The sequence below is a fragment of the Somniosus microcephalus genome, chromosome 4, assembly GCF_052327205.1.
Source record: "Somniosus microcephalus isolate GS21.2 chromosome 4, FLI_Smic_1.0, whole genome shotgun sequence".
Lineage (NCBI taxonomy): Eukaryota > Metazoa > Chordata > Chondrichthyes > Squaliformes > Somniosidae > Somniosus > Somniosus microcephalus.
Window position 1 is genome coordinate 232,428,201 of NC_140990.1, and position 18,411 is coordinate 232,446,611.

Consider the following 18,411-nt stretch of genomic DNA (forward strand, 5'->3'; position numbering starts at 1 on the left):
CTCACCTCTCGCAAGGCTCCGTCCCGCCCCACCAGCCTTTACCAAGATGGCGGCGATGGCTCCGCTGGGCTCCGTCCCGCCCCACCAGCCTTTACGAAGATGGCGGCGATGGCTCCGCTCGGCTCCGTCCCGCCAGCCTTTACCAAGATGGTGGCGGTGGCTACGCGCGGCTCTGCCCTGACCCGCCAGCCTTTACCAAGATGGCGGCGATCGCGGGCCGCTGGTTTGGAATCGGGCCCAGCGGGACGGGAGGTGCCTAGCTCGGGCGTGGCTGGCGAGGAGAGGCCGAGGCTTGGAGGCCTGAGGAAAAAGAGCTTACCTACAGGGTTCAGCTGGGTATCCGTTATCTTAAAATGCCTCATAAAACGTTAAACGCGAACTTAGTGTATCATGCACTCTGTCGAAGTCTCGACTCCGAGTAAGACTCTGAAACAAACTGTACCGTCAGATAAGCAAAGCTTTATTTTACTTGCATACAAGTGTATACAAGGAGAGAGCTGCCTGGACAAAGGCTAGGCCAACATCTCTAAAGGACATCAGCAAATGCAGCATATTTAGACACTCAAACAAGCAAGCGTTCCATAGATGACGTGTAATGGTATTGTATCATCTTAACCACATTAAGAGTTTAAACAAGAACAATCAAAAGGTCAGCAGGACAGAAATGTCTTCAGACAAAGTTAGTTAATTATATTCTGTCAGGAGGTTTTGTTTGAATCTTGTTACCAAAAAAAATGATTTGCTCACTCATGTCTGATTATCATATTTATACAGTGAAGAACACAAGTTCAATATGATCATGTATAAAGAGAAACAAGATTGACCTTTAACAGAATTGTTTTCATTCTTTGGCCAGATGTCATTAGCAGTGCGGTTACCCAATAGTTCTGCAATGTATTGTTCTGGCAGGTTGTGATTAACATAATTGCAATAGGTCAGAAGATTACGTTAGTTGCTGCTGACTTGGTTTTAGTCCACAAGCAATGGTACAAAAATACATTAGATGTCAAGTATCCCATCATGCACTAGTAAGGGCAAAATCATATTTCCACATTCCCTCCTTTTGTCCTTATCAAGGACAACCTAGTCTAGCAAGATTGCATTTAATCTTTCCTTCTCCATCAAATAGGTCCTTGATCTGTACCTGCATCATTACTTTAACTGGTTCTGCATAATAACTGTGGCCAACGCTTGGTCCTCTACTCTTACTCTTATCCAGGCACCATGAGCTTACTGGTCTCCCTATCCCAGATGTATTGGTGAGGACCAGGGAGGGGAGCTGTCTAGCATGGTCATGCTTAGGCTGATACCATCCTTTGAGGGTGTCCAAATCGTACCCTGCCGAGGTCCAATGCCTTTGCCAGTCTTCATCTACTATAATCTTTTTTTTGGGGGGGCCATTTAACTCATACTTGGTAATACTCCCATTTTGGCGTAAAATCCATTCCATCGTCTCTGACTCATTGAAGGGGATAGATCTTAATGGAATTCCCCCTTTACTATGTATGGGAACATGGGCACAAACCCAACAGCTGGAAGCGCTTACCGTTGTTGCGTACGTGTATGCCATATATAAAAATGTATTTATATACAATTCGGGCATTGCAGGTATTGTAAGTGTCCCAAGGAAACATAGTCCTAATGTCCAGTTCCATTTACTGATGGGGTTGGTGATTCCTTTTCCTTGTTTTCTGGAGCTCTTTTGCAGTGGGAAGCGTGGATCCATGTTGGTCTCTCTTTCACCTTTACAGCAGTATTAGTTGCTAGGAGTACTTGGTACGGACCTTCGAATCTGGGTTGGAGACCGTTCTTTCTCTTGAATACTTTTCTCTTGAATGCTTTCACATATACGTTGTCTCCTGGTTCTAGGTTATGGCACCTTCCTTCAGCTGGTTCAACCTGGGCTTGCTTGACCTGTTGGTGGAAACTGGAAATACACTTAGTTAAGGCAATGCAATAATTCAACATATGTTCATCCATCTTGTGAATGTCCATCTGCTTGGCAGTGAAGGGTGCAGAAAATGGCAGTCTCTGAGGTCGTCCCATGACGACTTCACGTGGTGACAGTCCCGTCGTTCTGTTTGTTGCTGATCGCCTTACCATCAATGCCAAGGGTAACAGTTCGACCCATTTAAGTCCTGTCTCGCTGCAGAGTTTGGAAAGTTTATTTTTCAGCATACCATTATATTTTTCTACCAGTCCCGCTGACTGTGGATGATAGCTGCAGTAGAAGTGTTGGTTGATCTGTAAAGCCTTACACATTTCTCGCGCAACTGTCCCAGTAAAATGTGATCCATTGTCACTTGAAAGTTGTGCAGGTATACCAAATCGTGGTACAATTTCTTTTAACAAACCTTTTGCAACAGTAACTGCATCATTTTTTTTTTACATGGAAAGGCTTCAATCCATCGTGAAAACACATCTACAATAACTAATACATACTTAAATCCTAAACATACCGGTAATTCAATAAAATCCATCTGTAAATGTACAAAGGGTCCTGTTGGATTTGGGTGGGAGGCAGCCTGTACCTTTTCTGTTTTACCTGGGTTCATTGTTTGGCAGGTAATGCATTGTTCACTAATTTGTTTTGTAATTGTCAATGCCTGGTGAATACCAAGTTTGTGTGATATAGTCTGCCATCCCCCCTTTGCCTGCATGTGAACATGTGGACACATCGGGCAATCCATGGGAGTATTGACTTGGGAGCCACCATGCGGCCGTCACGGTAGACCCATACTCCTTCAGGTGTTTTAAAACAAGAATCATTCACCCAAGCTAACACTTCGTCCGAACTGGCCTGTAATTGATAGGCCAAAACGTCATCAATTGTGGGTGGGGGATTGTCTGGATCTTGATTTCTAAGAACATATGCAGACACTTGTGACCCTGTATCAGATAGAGCAGCAGCCTTAGCTGCTCGATCCGCCCTATCATTGCCCAAAGAAGCCTGGTCTTGATTGCCTGTATGTGCTTTGCATTTAATAACAGCAATTTTTGTAGGACACTGGAGAGCCTTTAAAAGGCTATCAATTTGTTCAGCATTTTTTAACTGTAGATCCTGATGAAGTCAGGAATCCTCTAAGTTTCCAAATTTGACCATAATTATGAGTGACTCCAAATGCATACCGAGAGTCAATATAAATATTCACTGATTTTCCTGTAGCTGAAATACATGCTCTTGTAACGGCAAACAGTTCTGCTTGTTGTGCTGAAAAGAAAGATGGTAGTGAGCATACTTCGATAATTGAATGATCATCGGAAATGGCATATGCACTTTTTGGCGAGCCCTTTTCGTCTCTGAGGGCTGATCCATCCACATAAAATATAAAATCGCTATTGTCCAGAGGAGTTTCTACAATGTCTATAGGAGGCTTAGTGATAAGCTGAGTCACTGATTCACAATGCCTCTTGGGTAGGTGATGCAATTAGCAGGTCGTCTACGTACTGTATGAGGGTTAACCCATCGGTTAAGACAATGTCCTGTAAATCATGTTTGAGACACTGCGAAAAGATAGTTGAGCTTTCTGTATAGCCTTGTGGCAGCCTGGTCCATGTGTATTGGGTTCCTTTGAACGTGAAGGCAAACAGGAACTGGGAATCTTGGTGAATAGGAATGCTGAAGAAGGCTGAGCAGAGATCAATGACCGTATAATACCCTGAATTAGGAGGTATACTGGTCAGGATGGTGGCTGGGTTTGGGACCACCGGGTAGGCAGGGAGAACAGACTCGTTAACTGCTCTTAGGTCTTGAACCAACCCTGACTTATTCTCCACTCCTGTTGAACTGCAGCTTTTGATAGGCGTAGGACCATCTGTCCTAGATCAGAAGATTTGAATTCATGCGCCACTGCTAGTGTACGGTGTGGCTTAGAGTCTTTTACCCTGAATAATTCCCATGCTGTTTGGGTCAACAAGACTGGTGACGCTATTCCTTCTTGCCCAATTAAAATTCTTCGGATTTTAAGTGAATATTTCTGATGCAGAAAGGGCTTGTAATTAATTGCCACTTCTAGATCTTCTCCCGTTTTGTCATAATAGGCTATACAGTGCAATTTATCATGCCAATGTCCCAAATTAAACTGCTTCTGGTATTCTGATACTGACCTTGTGACATACTGCAATGCTCCCACAGCCATCAGTAATTGTTTACTGAGGTTGTCATCATGATTAGTCCAACAATACAAAATAGGAGAATTGTGGACCTGCAATGGGTACATCCCGCATCTGTCAGTTGGAACATGTACCTTCAGTCCTTTTTCCGTACATGATATCACTGCTTTCATTTTACACAACAAATCTCTTCCTAATAAGTTGATGGGAACGTCTTCAGATAATAAGAATGCATGCTGTTCATGAAAGTCTTTCATCTGTACATCCAATGGAGTGGGCCATAACATAGTCTGGGTTGTTCCTGAAAGTCCGACACACTTGACACTCTGATTGGTACAAGGTGCTCCTACTGCATATTGTTTAGTCAAGACTGAACTAGTTGCTCCAGTGTCTACCAAAAAATGGAACTTGTGTTCCATTCATATTTAAATTTATAAATGGCTCTTCTTTAGAATTTAATGATACTGCAGGCAATTGTACCACAGCTTGTTGTTCCTGGGCAATGTCTGGGGTGGGCTCTAAGTAACGTCATGCTGAACAATTTGGATTTTGTCCAAACTGTTCGTTTGGGCCACTTTGATTTCCCCAGGGATTGCTAGTTGTCCAATTAGTCTGTGGACGAGTGTGAACCTGGGCTTGGGTATTTCTGTTTCCGGATAAATTTTGTGGACCCTGCCAACCCTGATTTGTTTAACTTTTTGTTGTTTATTCTGTTCCTGATTAATCTCATCCCTCTTTTTATTATGTTTACTAACTTCTATACTTCGTTCGCGTCTCCTCTCTGCTTCCTTTTTCCAATCTGAGAAGGCTGACCAATTTACTTCTTTTTTTCCTTTTCTAGTTGGGTCCCTTTGTTTTTATGAGGCATTCCTCTAGACAGGTAATTCTGCCTATGTTAAAGGTGCCATCTGGTGGAAATGGGTATTTCCCATTTCGGGTCCATCTGGACCATCTTGGCAGGTCATTGATTGAAACTTGACCGCAGTTTTGAAAAATATAACAAGCAGGGGTGCCTTTCTCTGGGATTTTACTAGATTTGGCACCCTTTTTTTTTACTTAATTGGGACTTTCCTGTTGGTTAGTCTCAACTAGGTGTAATTTCTCTGGCTCGCAATAACCCGTTTCCCCTTTGCGATTTTGCAACCAAGTTGCTGTAAGAGATGAAAAGAAACACGTACTAACAATAACAAGACTAATAATAACTAACGCGACAGACCACACAGGTAAACAAATTAGGTAACTCATTAAAATCTTATACTATATACTGAACAATAGACAATTCTCAGTCTGTGTTATTCGCCACTGCAGAACTGAGTCCTTATACTTTAATGAAATCGCTGAAGGTCTCCTGCCTTCTGCCGCAAGACACTCTCTCCGGCTTCTTAATCTCCGGGGGACCCACCCCCTACTATCTCTGAAGGTCTCCTGCCTTCTGCCACAAGACTCTCTCTCCGGCTTCTTATTCTCCGGGGGACCCACCCCCACTGCAGTATCAAACTTCTAGCGCTTTTCCTTTTTACCCTTGGTACCTTTCTTAGTCCGGGATCACCCGACTTTACTGTGTCTTATCTGGACGGTCTATTTCAGGGCTCAGGTTTCCGAAATCGTCTCCTTTTCTGATAGACTGAAAGAGGAAATAATTACAAAAATGACAACTCAACCCTGGAAAAAATGAGTCTCAACTGATCGCAGTACTGTAGCCAATGGCAAACAGAACACACTAGTTTTCAGACTGAGAGGGAATCCCTTTGGTGGCTAATGCCACTTATAACTGGCCAGTTAGAATTCATTCCCAGAAAGATACCGTGTCTTCATCCGTTTACTCACCGGTACAGCAAGCGATCTCGGTGGAACCTCCAAGAAATACTGTCGAAGTCTCGACTCCGAGTAAGACTCTGAAACAAACTGTACCGTCAGATAAGCAAAGCTTTATTTTACTTGCATACAAGTGTATACAAGGAGAGAGCTGCCTGGACAAAGGCTAGGCCAACATCTCTAAAGGACATCAGCAAATGCAGCATATTTATACACTCAAACAAGCAAGCGTTCCATAGATCACGTGTAATGGTATTGCATCATCTAACCACATTAAGAGTTTAAACAAGGACAATCAGAATGTCAGCAGGACAGAAATGTCTTCAGACAAAGTTAGTTAATTATATTCTGTCAGGAGGTTTTGTTTGAATCTTGTTACCAAAAAAAATGATTTGCTCACTCATGTCTGATTATCATATTTATACAGTGAAGAACACAAGTTCAATATGATCATGTATAAAGAGAAACGAGATTGACCTTTAACAGAATTGTTTTCATTCTTTGGCCAGATGTCATTAGCAGTGCGGTTACCCAATGGTTCTGCAATGTATTGTTCTGGCAGGTTGTGATTAACTTAATTGCAATAGGTCAGAAGATTACGTTAGTTGCTGCTGACTTGGTTTTAGTCCACAGGCAATTGTACAAAAATACATTAGATGTCAAGTATCCCATCATGCACTAGTAAGGGCAAAATCATATTTCCACAAGTCCTTTGCAAATGGATTTATTTTTCTTTTAATACCAACTTTTTTTTTGCTGGAAATCTATATTTCATATCATTTAATTCCCATCTGTGTCATTTCTGGCATTGCCTCCAGTGGTTAATGTGTCAACACTAATGAATCAACAATTTCCTCACCTCCATTACCATTTGTTTAGCGTGAGGCCCGGCATGTGTTTAATGGCCGCCGCTCAGCTCCCGCTCCCGCACTAACAGTAGTTTGAATGATTAGGCCCCGCCCACCCCGTAGGATTGGTCAACCATCACGTCACTCAACACTAATGAGCGGTAGGATTAGTCAACCGCTAATGAGCGGATTTTTGAATGTTTTTTGTATACTGTCTGAACAATTTTTGTCTGATCAAAAAGTAAATATGCCTATAACACTCCCCTAATCATAACCTTTCTTTTGATATAACATATGTGTAGGTACGCTCTATAACTTTTGAGTGTATAGCGGACAGACAGACATACAGACAGACAGACATACAGGCAGACATACAGACAGACATACAGACGGATCCTTTTATATATATAGATATGCTTAAACTGTACATAAAAGCAGATTTGCTGCTATCTTCATTCTCACAAAGAATTGTCTGTCAGCCATCTCTAACTGCACAGCATTCAACAACAAAAACACATATAAACTTCACAGCATTGACTCAGTGAATTAATAAAAATAACACATTGATTCAAATTAGCTGAAAGCTATGCAGGCTTATTATAAATACAGTTGTTGAAGTTCGATATTGGCCTGTACTTTTGAGTTGAACTCAGGAAAACTTCATTACCACAAGCTCATGAACTGATGTATTGGGCCAAATCTTGCTGGAGCGGGGCATCTCGTGGCACATGCCATTAGTTAGACTTCTTCCTGCGCCCTTCAACTTAAACATAATTTGCGTCTGCGTCATAGCTTGCTGGAAGTGCGAGCTGATAATGATGGGCCGAGGTCAACGGTGCATTTGAGACCTTGGTGAATGATGGGATCAATGGTGTATATTTCCTTAACCAATGAGATTTATGGAGAAAGAAACAGAGAAATGATGGAGAAGGAGACTGAATTAGAGTCAAATCAGGTACAGAAAGAGAAATAAAGAGAGGAAAAGAAAGTTTGAATTAAGAGAGAGAAAAAATGAGACAGAAAGGAAAAGTAAGAAAAAAGAAAAGAACTGATTTTTCAAAATCTGTAATAAGAATTTACTACATGCAGGAATGAGACTCAACAGTTTAAATTGTTCCCTTTAAATTTATCCCTGTGACCTAGCCAATGTTTATCCCTCAAACATCACTAAAAAAAACATTATCTGGTCATTATCACATTGCTGTTTGTGGGAGCTTGCTGTGTACGAATTGGCTGCCACATTTCCTACATTACAACAGTGACTACACTTCAAAACGTATTTAATTGGCTGTAAAACGCTTTGGGACATCCGGTGGTCATGAAAGGTGTTATATAAATGCAAGTCTTTCTTTCTTTCTGGGTTGGAGAGGTTGATTGGCCTTGTATTAACAATTATCACATTGTTAAAAAGGCACTTGTAAAGTATGAGTGTTAACATTTTGTGGCAAGTTTAATGGGCAACTAATTTGCAAATCCAGCAAGTTCTTAAAAATAATGGGGAGGTTGAAGGCGAGATGCCTTTTGTGCGAGGCAAACGGCAGAGCGGCGTAAATCGACCAACAAGTAATGGAGGTTCACAAATCACGACATATCTCTTCTTCCCCTGAACTTGCTGGCCAATTTTCACATTAATAACGTCATGTGTCATGAACCCATCATTATTTTTTTCAGGGAGGTTTGGCCCATTAATTTGATCAGGCCATCAACTTGCGGAGTTTTAAGCAGCCTGTGCACTATAATAGAGCTTCAACCAGAGAGAAAGGTTTATAATAATGAATGTTTCAGCCCACACCATATACCAGTTATATCTGAAAATCTTATGTCAGGGATTATCAGAAGGTCACATAATTTGTGAGTATATATACTTTCAGCATCTACTCCTAGAACTTCTAGTAAAAATGAATCCGTTTTGCTTTCTGTTTTAATAGTTATCATTTAGCTGAATGCAGCAGTGTTTGAGAAGAATTTTTTTCCATGATGTTTCATTGGGACTAAATGATGTGACTATTAGTGCTATGGGAAAACAGCAGAACAGCTGACAGTCACCAATGCACAGCTCATTGCTGTTCTCTCCTGACCTGTCTTTGACATTAATAACAGCAGGAAATTGGCTATTTAGCACAAAGATGTTAAGAAGCACAGAATGTTTTAATTTGCTTGCTTTTTGTTTCTGTTGAAACTGTATTGAAGAAATGTCACAAATCTCTAACGTGGTAATGGGTCAACTATGCTATTTTTTCTTTAGAATACATAAGGGAACTGTCATTTCAATCTTTAGATTCATATCTGTAATTTTATTAGCAAATGTATAAAATATCACATGCTGGACACAAGCAATTTTTCCAATGATCAATTCTCAACTTGTTTACACTTTAACAATAATGATAAATTAACAGTCTGAGAAAGATGTTTTCCTTCCTTTTATATATGCTACCATATCTCCCTTTGGAGAAGAGGCCAGGTTGTGAAGGTCAAAAGAAACCAACAGGAAAGGACTGACCTTTCTTTCTTTAAAAAAATCTATTTGCTGATTTGAAGGCTCCTTATCTGTTCAACTGTAATTTCTTGCTGCTTTGTGAATATGGTAAGTTGGAACTTGTGAAGTTTCACAACTACACGAGAGTAATGTGTAGATGTGATGTGAGCATGTGTGTGTTTATATTATATATGTATATATGTTCTGATGAATATACAAATTTCCTGCCCATAAGTTTCACTTATTATTGTCACGATTTTTTTCTCACTCTTTTATATCAACATTTAACATTGAAGTTCCTTATATAATCACTTTTAATTTCCCCATGTAAACAATTTCCTGCCAATATTTGTTGATGAATCAAATCACACAAAATGCTTCTTCAAAACAAATTTAACCTCCATTTTTCTCAGTAACTGAAATATATAATAGAAGGGAATTTTAACGTGGGTGAGTGCATGGGTTTGGGTGTGGGTGGGGTGTGAAATCCTGGAAAAATGCGAGCACGTCAGAAAGCTGGCTCCAAACCGCAGACTTCCACATTTCACGCCAGCGCGTTAGACTGTGTGTGTGCGACCCTCTCAGGAGAGGCAGTTTGTCAATTTCAATATGTTAATTGCTCAATTAGATTGATATTGTCATGGGTTTTGCAATTTAACTTTGGGTCCACGGGTTTCGTGGGCATCCTAGAACTTACCAGTGAAAGCAAGGCGAGAACACAGCGGCAATTGAGGGGGATGAAGACGTGACAGGGAAATATGCCAATAAGTAGTCAGTACTCACACCTGCTTTCCTACCTGCTTGTGTGAAAGGGTTTGTTCACAATACTTCTGCTGAGAGGTTACTTTACACACTTTGGAGGTGTCATTGACACTTTGGAGGTTTGGAGGTCTGATTTGCACTTTGGAGCTCTGATCTATCAGGTTAAACTGGTAATTATACAGCCTCCACAGAAATTGGACAAATCTACCTTACCAGTTCAGAATATCTTCAAGACTTATTTTGCAAGGGAAAATCAATTAATTAATAAATTGTAATAAGTTATGCTTTGTGCTCACTACCATGTTTGAGTGCCTCAGATTGCAGCAGAAACAAATGAGAGGTGGATAAAAGTAATTTTGTTTTTGCTCTCTACAGCACAGCTGCGTACTATTCTATATCCACACGTATTAACATCTCACAAGGATAATGCAATCTTTATATGAAACTAGAATACAGCGTGAAGACTAGTGAAATAAATACAGAAACTGTTTTCATCCACCCTTGTGATTGCAAAGCTAGTCACAGCTGTACACTTCAGAAGATGTTGTATATTAGACCAGTCTTCCTCCCGTCTGCCACGCCATTCAGCAGCATAGAGTAACATTTTTCTGCATAATTCATTGTCTTTACAAGAAAAACTCAGACTAAAATTAGCTTCGGAAGGATTTAAGATGATCTACAACATGGATAAAGTGTTTAATTTTAAATTTTTTGCATGGATTGATTGCAATGTTTGAAATAATCTGAAGATGGCTGAAATGTCCCTGTCAATTCCTTTGAAGTTAATCATTCTTCAACATGTTAAATGTGTAACAGTTTAGGTGACATTTAAGTCTAATTTGTGCTGCAATTCACAGATTCATATTCGTCTATCTACAATTAATTACTTTTGACTCCAGGAACTATAATCACAAGGCAGACTCAATAAAGCCCTTCACCACATTTGATCTCATCCTTCCAGAATACAAATCTTACTGTTGTGTCATTACAGCATTTAATTGTTTCTTAATTTTCCCACAATCCCTTTACAACTCTGCACACACAAATAGTTCCCAATACAGTACCTGTCCTAATTTTGCCCTTCAGAACCCTGAGGCTGCACCCTCTTGTGTTGCTCAGTGTAACAGGGAAGCTAGAATCATAGAATCATAGAATGATATATCACAGAAGGAGGCCATTCAGCCCATCGTGCCTGTGCCGGCTCCCTGGTAAAGCTATCCAATTAGTACCACTCCCTGCTCTTTCCCCATAGCCCTTCAAGTATTTATCCAATTCCCTTTTGAAAGTTACTATTGAATCTGCTTCCACCGCCCTTTAAGGCAGTGCATTCCAGATCAAAACAACTCACCATGTAAAAAAAGTTTCCTCATGTCGTCTCTGGTTCTTTTGCCAATCACCTTAAATCTGTGCCCTCTGGTTACTGACCCTTCTGCCATTGGAAACAGTTTCTCCTTATTTACTCTATCAAAATCATTTATGATTTTGAACACCTCTATGAAATCGCCTCTTAGCCTTCTCTGAAGGAGAACATAAGAACATAAGAACATAAGAAATAGGAGCAGGAGTAGGCCAATCGGCCCCTCGAGCCTGCTCCACCATTCAATAAGATCATGGCTGATCTGATCCTAACCTCAAATTTTCTATCACTGTGCATCCACCTGAACCCGTGTAATCTCCCGGGAGAGGCGAAAAACCAGATAAAGACCCAATGGCCAATTTGGGAGAAAAAAATCTGGGAAATTCCTCTCCGACCCATCTAGGCGATCGAAATTCTTCCAGGAGATCACTCTGTCCCTATATTTTCCACAGTACTTACCTTCTGTAAAGGCGATCTCCACCCCAGCCAGGAACAGGAATAAAACCATCTCCTGAAATCTAACACAGAATTAGAACACAGTAGGAGCAGAACCAGGCTACACGGCCCCTGGGCCCACTCCACTACCCACAGGGCCATGACCATTCCGAACCTAGACTCATGTCCAATTTCCTGCCCGCTCCCCATAACCCTTAATTCCCTTTACTTCTAGGAAACTATCTATTTCTGTTTTAAATTTATTTAATGATGTAGCTTCCACAGCTTTCTGGGGCAGCAAATTCCACAAACCTACCACCCTCTGAGTGAAGAAGTTTCTCCTCATCTCAGTTTTGAAAGAGCAGCCCCTTATTTTAAGATTATGCCCCCTAGTTCTAGTTTCACCCATCATTGGGAACATCCTCACCGCATCCACCCGATCAAGCCCCTTCACAATCTTATATGTTTCAATAAGATCGCCTCTCATTCTTCTGAACTCCAATGAGTAGAGTCCCAATCTACTCAACCTCTCCTCATATGACCACCCCCTCATCACCGGGATTAACCGAGTGAACCTTCTTTGTGCTGACTCGAGAGCAAGTATGTCTTTTCTTAAGTACGGACACCAAAACTGTATGCAGTATTCCAGGTGCGGTCTCACCAATACCTTGTACAACTGCAGCAATACCTCCCTGTTTTTATATTCCATCCCCCTAGCAATAAAAGCCAACATTCCATTGGCCTTCTTGATCACTTGCTGCACCTGCATACTAACTTTTTGAGTTTCGTGCACCAGGACCCCCAGATCCCTTTGTACTACAGTACTTTCCAGTTTCTTGCCATTAAGATAATAACTTGCTCTATGATTTTTCCTGCCAAAGTGCATAACCTCACACTTTCCAGTATTGTATTCCATCTGCCAAATCTCTGCCCACTTACTTAGCCTGTCTATGTCCCTTTGCAGGTTTTTTATGTCCTCCTCACTCACTACTTTCCGTCCCATCTTTGTATCATCTGCAAACTTTGATATGTTACACTCGGTCCCCTCCTCCAAATCGTTAATATAGATTGTAAAGAGTTGGGGACCCAGCACTGACCCCTGCGGAACACCACTAGTTACTGGTTGCCAATCTGAGAACGAACCATTTATCCCAACTCTCTGCTTTCTGTTAGAGAGCCAATCCTCCACCCACGCCAGAATATTACCCCCAATCCCGTGATTTTTTATCTTGAGCAATAATCTTTTGTGTGGCACCTTGTCAAATGCCTTTTGGAAGTCTAAATACACTACGTCCACTGGCTCCCCTTTATCCACCCTGTATGTTACTTCCTCAAAAAACTCCAGCAAATTTGTCAAACATGACTTCCCCTTCATGAAACCATGCTGAGTTTGTCCTATTAAATTATGTTTATCCAAATGTCCCGTTACTGTCTCCTTAATAATGGACTCTAACATTTTACCAACCACAGATGTTAGGCTGACAGGTCTATAGTTTCCAGCCTTCTGCCTACTACCCTTTTTAAATAAGGGTGTTACATTAGCAGTTTTCCAATCTGCCGGGACCTTTGCTGAGTCCAGTGAGTTTTGGAAAATTATTACCAATGCATCCACAATCCCTACCACTACTTCCCTCAAGACCCTAGGATGCAAGCCATCAGGTCCAGGGGATTTATCCGCCTTGAGTCCCATTATTTTGCCAAGTACCACTTCCTTAGTGATTTTAATCGTATTTAGTTCCTCCCCCCCTAGAGCCCCCTGTTTGTCCAGTGTTGGGATATTCTTAGTGTCCTCTACTGTAAAGACTGATACAAAATAATTGTTCAGTGTTTTTGCCATCTCCATGTTTCCCACCATTAATTTCCCGGTCTCATCCTCAAAGGGACCAACATTTACTTTAGCCACCTTTTTTCTTTTTATATAACTATAGAAACTTTTACTGTCTGTTTTTATATTTTTTGCTAATTTACTTTCATAATCTATCTTCCCTTTCTTAATCAATCTTTTAGTTATTTTTTGCTCTTTTAAAGACTTCCCAATCTTCCATCCTCCCACTAGATTTGGCTACCTTATATGCCCTTGTTTTTAGTCGGATACTATCCTTAATTACTTTACTTAGCCACGGATGGCTATCTTTTCTTTTACACCCTTTTTTCCTCAGTGGAATATATATTTTTTTGAAGTTGTAAAATAACTCCTTAAATGTACACCACTGATCATGTACCGTCTTACCCTTTAATCTATTTTCCCAGTCCACTCTAATCAATTCCGCTCTCATACCTTCATAGTCTCCTTTATTCAAGCTCAGCACGCTTGTTTGAGATCCAACCTTCTCACCCTCTAATTGAATATGGAACTCAACCATGTTATGGTCACTCATTCCAAGGGGATCCTTTACTAGGACATTTTTAATTAATCCTGTCTCATTACACAACAACCGCAGCTTCTCCAGTCTCTCCACATAACTGAAGTCCCTCATCCCTGATACCATTCTTGTAAAGATGCTTTGACTTTCTCCCAAAATCCTGACCTGTTCCAATGATACTCTGCATTCCAGTCAATTTATTACTTTTTCTCAGTGCACACTGACATCTCTCTCTTTCTCTGTTAGGTATAGGCATCAACCCCATCTGGCCAAAAACAACTTGTATTCACCATAAACAAAGTTTTATAAAAGAAAGATAACACTACAATTATCAAATAAACATCTCATTAGAAAATAGGCATTTTCTTGGCAAACCAACAGTCACAGATATTAAGTAATGTGCCTTACATTTCTTTCCATGCAGAGGCATAAAATATGTTTTGAAAAAAATTAATACAAATTATAACACATTTCAGAGAGAGAAATTGAGCCAGCTGCCTCACTGACAATCACCAACTAAAACCAAACTAAAACTTTAAAAAAATAAGATAAACTTTCATTGTTCCTTCTATACCAAATATCTCTGCAATAGTCCTTGTTATCAAATAATTCCTCCTAATTTACCATGTCTAAATTCAAGACTTTTAAATCAAGATCTGCCCTCCTTACTTGAATGATGGTGCAATCCTTCCAGGATGTCATAGAAACATAGAGATAGGAACAGGAGTAGGCCATTCGGCCCTTCGAGCCTGCTCCGCCATTCAATGAGATCATGGCTGATCTTCATCTGAGATCTTAGCTGATCTTACCAGTTCAGTACCCCGTCCCCGCCTTTTCTCCGTAACCCTTAATCCCCTTAGCCTTCAGAAATATATCCAATTCTCTCTTGAAAATATTTATTGAATTAGCCTTCACAGCCCTCTGTGGCAGGGAATTCCACAGGCTCACCACTCTTTGAGTGAAGAAATTCTTCCTCATCTCTGTTTTAAATGATTTGCCCGCTATTTTTAGACTGTGGCCCCTGGTTCTGTGCTCCCCTGCCATTGGAAACATTCTCTCTGAATTCAGCCTGTCCAGGCCTGCCATAATTTTATATGTTTCGATGAGATCCCCTCTCAATCTTCTAAACTCCAGTGAGTACAAGCCCAAACTATTCAATCTCTCCTCGTAGGTCATTCCCGCCATTCCAGGTATCAGCCTGGTGAATCGCCGCTGCACTCTTTCCATGGCAAGAACATCCTTCCGCAGATGGGGCGACCAAAACTGTACACAATACTCCAGATGCGGTCTCACCAGCACCTTGTACAGCTGTAGTAAGGTATCCCTATTCCTATACTCGAACCCCCTTGATATGAAGGCCAACATACCATTTGCCTTCTTAATCGCCTGTTGCACCTGCATGCTCTCCTTCAGTGACTGGTGCACAAGAACACCCAGGTCCCTCTGCACTTCCCCATCTCCCAATCTATTGCCATTTAGATAATAATCTACCCTCCTGTTTTTACCCCCAAAGTGGATAACCTCGCATTTATCCACATTATAGTGCATCTGCCACGTATCCGCCCATTCCCCCAACCTGTCCAAATCGCACTGTAGCCTCCTGACATCCTCATCAGAGCCCACCCCTCCTCCTAGTTTAGTGTCGTCAGCGAATTTGGAAATATTGCATCCAATTCCCTGATCCAGATCATTTATATATATTGTGAACAGCTGGGGTCCCAGGACAGATCCTTGCGGCACCCCGCTGGTCACTGCCTGCCACTCCGAAAACGAGCCGTTTATTCCAACTCTCTGTTTTCTATCCGCCAGCCAGTTCTCTATCCACGTTAATACTTTGCCCCCAATCCCATGAGCCTTAATTTTGCATGATAATCTTTTGTGTGGAACCTTATCGAAGGCTTTCTGGAAGTCAAGGTACACCACATCCACTGGCTCTCCCCCATCTATTTTACCAGTTACTTCCTCAAAAAATTCCAGCAGATTAGTCAAACACGATTTACCCTTTGTAAATCCATGTTGACTCTGTCCGATCCTTTCCCCATTTGTCAAGTGCTCCGCTATTTTATCCTTAATAATGGACTCTAGCATTTTGCCCACAACCGATGTAAGGCTTACTGGTCTATAATTCCCTGCTTTCTCTCTACCCCCCTTTTTAAATATTGGGGTAACATTAGCTACCCTCCAATCCACGGGTACTGTTCCCGAGTCAATGGAGTTCCGGAAGATGATCCTTAGAGCATCTGCTATCTCCAGGGCCACCTCCTTAAGTACCCTAGGATGTAGTTTATCAGGCCCCGGGGATTTGTCGGCCTTCAGTCCCCTCAACTTACCCAACACCATATCCCTAGAGATACTAATTTCTGTCAGCTCCTCCCTCTCATTAGTCGCTATGTTTGCCGATATTCCTGGGAGGTTATTTGTGTCCTCCTTTGTGAATACAGAACCAAAGTATGAGTTTAATTGGTCTGCCATTTCCTTATTCTCCATTATATATTCTCCCGAATCGGACTGCAAGGGACCGACTTGGGATTTTACCAGTCTTTTCCTCCTGATATACCGATAAAAGCTTTTGCAGTCTGTCTTTATGTTTGCTGCAAGTTTACTTTCGTATTCTATTTTCCCCTTCCTGATTAATCCCTTTGTCCTCTTTTGCTGTATCCTGTACTGCCCCCAATCTTCCGGTCTGGTGCTTTTTTTTGCCAGTTGATATGCCCTTTTTTTTGATTTTATGCTGTCCCTAATTTCCCTCGTTATCCACGGTTGAGCCACCTTTTTAGGTTTATTTTTATGCCAAACCGGTATAAACATGTTCTGGAATTCTTCCATTCTATCTTTGAATGCTTGCCATTGTCTATCCACTGTCAATCCCCCCAGAAACACCACCCAATCAATCTTACCCAATTCCCGTCTCATACCCTCGTAATTCCCTTTATTTAAGTTCTGGACCTTAGTCTCTGATTCAATTTCCTCACTCTCCATCTCGACTGAGATCTCGATCATATTATGATCGCTCTGACCCAAGGGGCCTCGTACAAGAAGATTGTTGATAAGTCCCTTCTCATTGCACAATACCCAGTCTAAAATGGCCTGATCTCGAGTCGGCTCCTCGACATATTGGTCCAGATAACCGTCCCGAAAACATTCCAGGAATTCCTCCTCCTCAGAATTTTTACTAATTTGGGTAGTCCAATCAATATGTAAATTAAAGTCACCCATGATGACAGCTGTGCTCTTATCGCACGCTTCTCTAATTTCCCTTTTTATGCCTTCCCTCACCTCCATATTACTATTTGGAGGCCTATATATCACACCCACTAACGTTTTCCTCCCCTTGCTATTTCTCATTTCTACCCATACAGATTCCGTTTCATCCGAGTTAATATCCTTCCTTTCCATTGCATTAATCCCCTCCTTTACCAGCAATGCTACCCCACCTCCCCTACCTTTTTGCCGATCCTTCCTAAATATTGTATATCCCTGGATGTTAAGTTCCCAGCCTTGCCCACCCTGCAGCCACGTTCCATGTCCTTGCTTTAAGCCAACTCTTTCTCTAATTTTTTTTGTGTTCTCTCTAAGATACATATAAATACACAAACAAAACCCAGTTCACTGCTCCTAAGCACTCAAGAATATATTACAAAATAAACAAGCAATGCTAAATTTCAAATGAAAAATGTCACTGTGATATTTAATTGACAAATATTAATACAATTATCACTTAGACTATAATAAATCAGGTATGCTTGTATGGTGACTGTGAGTGTAGCAGAGATCATTTGGGTACACCTTAAGGCAGAATCCTGAAATGGATTACAGTGTAGTCAAACCTGGATAAAATGAGTAGTAGATTATTACCATTGGACAGCAATTGTGGAAATGCTATTGTTTAGTGAAATTCCTACACCTTTTCCCCACCATTATAGAATCATAGAATAGTACAGCACAGATTGTTTTCTGCAATCTTCCTGAACCCTCCTATAACTATGTTCAAAAATTATGGTAGATCTAACTCTAGGCCAAATGCAAATTGAGGGTAGCTGTGACACCATGATTTTATTCACAAATCCTTTCTGTCCTACAATTACCTTCTCATAATTGTTTTGCTGAAGAATTCTTAACCCCATAGAGATCATCAAGTCCACAAATAGCACAAGACTACAATAATCACTGTTCAGACTAGTCTTTAAATTAACCAGTTTTTCAAATAGCATTCATTCTTGTCTAGCATTTTTTTTAATGTAA

General features: G+C 41.0%; 1 long non-coding RNA gene across 1 annotated transcript; it reads right to left on the reverse strand.

Annotated features, from left to right (window-relative positions):
• Positions 1 to 439: 439 nt before the first annotated feature.
• LOC147120262 (uncharacterized) lies at positions 440 to 6,651 on the reverse strand. The gene is made up of 2 exons (XR_015078148.1): positions 5,941 to 6,651; positions 440 to 5,737 (listed from the first exon to the last, which is right to left on the reverse strand). It is a non-coding gene; the product is annotated as an uncharacterized LOC147120262 (long non-coding RNA).
• Between the last annotated feature and the right edge of the window lie 11,760 nt (positions 6,652 to 18,411).